The sequence below is a fragment of the Carlito syrichta genome, unplaced genomic scaffold (genome assembly GCF_000164805.1).
Source record: "Carlito syrichta isolate Samal-C Ts95f unplaced genomic scaffold, Tarsius_syrichta-2.0.1 Scaffold288078, whole genome shotgun sequence".
Lineage (NCBI taxonomy): Eukaryota > Metazoa > Chordata > Mammalia > Primates > Tarsiidae > Carlito > Carlito syrichta.
This window is the reverse complement of record NW_007232174.1, coordinates 32,594-36,724: the sequence shown is the minus strand read 5'-3', so window position 1 is coordinate 36,724 and position 4,131 is coordinate 32,594.

The window sequence follows — 4,131 nt, the reverse complement described above, 5'->3', positions numbered from 1 at the left end:
GGTACCTGCATGATCAATGTTTATATACCTAACCCTGAATTGCACCCCACATCTTTATAACAAATAAATAAATTAATAAAAAATAAAATCAGATCCTTACTTTACAAGAGGGGTCCCCCAAAAACCCAGAATTTATTAATAAAAATGTGTAGGCTGGGCATGGTGGCTCAAGCCTATAATCCCAGCACTTTGGGACGCCAAAGTGAGAGACTGCCTTAGCCCATGAGTTCAAGACCGGCCAGGGCAACTTGGCGAGACCTCATCTCTACACCAAATCAAGAAAATTAGCCGAGTGTGATGGCGCATGCCTGTAGTTCCAGCTACTTGGAAGACTGAGGTGAAAGGATCACCTGAGTCCAGTAGGTCGAGGCTACAGTGGCCATGAGCGTGCCACTGCACTCCTGCCTGGGCGAGAGTGAGACTCTGACTCAAAAAACAAAATAAACAAAAACCCAGCCTCAGGTATTCCTTTATTATAACACGAACTGAACTAAGACAGTTGCTTGAAAGTTGAAATTAACCCTCAAGGTCATCTAAGGTGCAATCCAAATTATATCTCCCGCCACCACAGCAATTCAGGGCAACAAACTGGCATACCCAATATGCCTCAAATATGTATCTTTTCTAGAACTCATGTCATACCCCTTGCCCAGACTGCCAGGGTAGTTTCTTCTCTACTCATCTCACTTCCTCACGTACTCGGAAGGCTCACTGGAATGTCACTTTTAACCCTGTGCTCAGTGGAAAATGATCTCACTCCTCCCCTCCCCAGGTTCACTATGTTCTGTCCTTTGCTACTGCAGTTACTATTTTTAAAAGCATTTGTTAGGATAAACACAAAATGTATTTAAGATAAAAAGAATAACTATGTAGCAAACACTAGTGGATTAAACATCCAGTTTAAGAAAAAAGTTACCAAAACCTTTGAAGCCCTTGTTCCCCATCACATTATTTCCATCCCTCCTTCAGAATTATTCCTTCTAAGGGGCCATTGTGAATTCAGCAAGCCACTTGGGTGTCCCCTCTCAGGGGACGTAAAGAGACTGCTGGTGATTAACAAGGCAAACTTATGCCTGCGCAAATTTTTCAAAAATGTGTGTTTCCTTGAAGTTTTCCATTCAAATTGCATGAAAAAGCAAATAAAGAGATGGACCGTATACAGAGATATTTGTTAAATAAAAAAAAAAAACCACCTGGCGTTATGTACAAAGAGAATGTGTGAAGTGCTTTTCACAGTAGCAATAAAGAGCATTTGTCTAAGAAAGGCAACTATGGGTATATCCTTTGTATCACACAGCATAACTTGAAAAGATAGATAAGCACATTACTATAAACAAAGAGATTTTCGAAGTTGAAGGCAGACGGTATTGAAAATATCAAGCGATAGGGTAAGCATATCTGCACTGAGTCAGAAAAAAAAAATTGGAAAAGTAATATTCTCTTGATAAATTTCATTTCCTGATTTTGTAATTTACCGTTGTAAATTTTTAGACCATTTATTTAGTTTGCAGAAAAACGGCAAAAACAAAAAGACAAAAATGAGTTATAAGCAGCAGTGAAGATGAGTTCAATTTAGACTTTTCAGCCGAGAAAAGTAAACATTGATATGGCAGAAAACAATAGTAGCAATAGTGATAGCATCACACCAAGAGAAAACAGGCAAATGTAACAGAAAGTGATAGTGATGAAAGTTTAGTAGTTTCGAAGAAATGGAAGACAACCTATCGTCAAGAATGGGAAAATGTTACAGAAAAAGACGGTCCTCCAGTGAGAATAAATTTTGTTGTATATCCTCAAAGAACAGGAACACAAATAGCAAGTCATGTAAGATAATTGATTGACCACTCTACTCTATCTTTTACAAATGAATTAGCGGGCAGTGTAATAAAGGAAACAAATTGTTATATGGATGAAAATATAAGGAAAAAGTAGCTATCACACAAATCCATTTGACATAAGTGGCATGATGTTGACCAATAGGAATTTTTAGCTTTTATTGCAGCTATCCTAAATATGGGAATAATTCTAGTACCAAACTTGCAAGAGTGCTGGTCAACCACTTTCAATAGTAAAATACTCTTTGGAAACATTTAGTAGAGAAAGGTTTATGCAAATCTTCTGGGTGCTTCAGTTAAAGACACCTGCGTCAAGTGATGGAATGATCAGAACTCATATTCAAAAGGCCAATAATTACTTGGACTGTATCGATTCAAAATGTTCACAATATTTCATAACAGATCAGGCAATGTGTGTTGATGCATCCATGGTTCCATGTAATAGGTAAATACCATTTATAACATACAGTCCAAATAAGCCTACCAAATGGGGTATAGGCATTTATGCACTACCTGATTCAAAAACCAGGTATCTTTTTTCAGTACTTCCTTACTGTGGCAGCATAACATCCGAACACATCATTTGACCTGATCTCCCAGTATGCACCAGAATTCCATTACATTTATATAAAAAGTTGCTGGGGAAATTTCCCAACGCAGCAGGATACTGGTCATGCAGCCAGGATGGGCTAGGAAAACTTTAAGGCTGTGGGAAAGTTCCAAGTCCATTGATGCCTACAATAGCTGGTGAAAAACCATGCCTGTGAGCAAGACATCCTAGCTATAGAAAATTTCACATCTACCTGCTAGCCTCTTCTCAGATATACCTTCAGCACAGTAGTTGGCTATCCAGGATGCTTGTGCTAGGAAACCAACCACCAAGGCAGAAACTGGCTTAGAGACCACCTGGAGCATGCACATCAATTGCCAAGGTCCATCCAAAATAGTCATGACCTACATTTACCTTCATTATAATACTATTAACATAAAATTACCCTAGGGGAGCCTCCCACTCCCATCATACACCTGATGCCATAACAGTATCCATATGACCCTGTAAGGCCTAAAGCTCCCTAGCCCTATGTGAGGGAGGAGTAAGAGTAACTCAATTAAAAAGACCACCCATTTCTAGGAAAGACCACCTCAGAACACACCCCTCAATACCCCTAAGAATAAAAGTTATAGCTCAACAAATAGGCACAGAAGCAGCAGCTTCTGTTTTTTTTTGAATTGGAGTCTCACTCTGTCGCCCAGGCTGGAGTGCAGTGGCACACTCACAGGCACCCCAGCGTTGATCTGCTAGGCTCTGAAGATCCTTCCACCTCAGCCTTCCAAGTAGCCAGAACCATAGGTGCACGCTACCACACCTGGATAATTTTTTATTTATTGTAGAAATGAGGGCTCAAACTCCTGGACTCAGGCAATCTGCTTGCCTCACCGTCCCAAAGTGCTGGGATTACAGGCTGAGCCACCGAGCCCGGTCAGGCAGCAGCTTCTGCAGGCTGTTTCTGTCCACTCTCCCCTCTAGAGAGTGGACTCTTCTTTGCTTAATAAAGTTACTCTCTTGTCTTGCAGATTTGTGTGTCTGTGTGTGAATTCTTTCCAAACTTGAACACAAGAACCTGGTCATCAACATCAAACCATTGTCCCACACCAGGAACTGCACCCCTTCTCCCAGTAACAGATATCACATGTTTACTGATAGATATTACACTAGAATTGTCCTAGCTGAAAAAACATATTAAAGATGAAATGTCATTTTACTGGTACAAAGTCAAACAAAAGGGAATGCCAGCACAAATCAAAAAGTCAAAGTTTTTTAATGAAATAAACAGTAGCACATAGGAAAAATAATCTTACACTTCATGCATGGAAAGACAATAGGATTGTTACAATTCTTAGTACTTGAAATCATGCAGGAATGAAATCTACCACGAGGGCATTGCAAGTTGAAAATATATCGGTCAAAAAGCCTGAATGATTCTAAATTATATTGCAAATATGTGTGGCGTGGTTCATGCAAATCAATATGCTTTTACATATTTTTTGCAAAAATCTTAAAAATGGCAGAGGAAATTATTCTTCTGGGGACTGGAAACATACTGTCCTGAGCCTCCAAAAAAGAAAGAAAGAAAAAAGAAAAGAAAAGAAAGAAAAACGGGGGGAGGGAGATGGGATTAACGGTAGTAAATATCTGTCTGGGAATGGGGAAACATCTCTTATCAACAAGAGTACCTGAACGAAACGTGTTTGTATACCTAACCCTTAACTGTACCCTACAATATCACAATAAAAA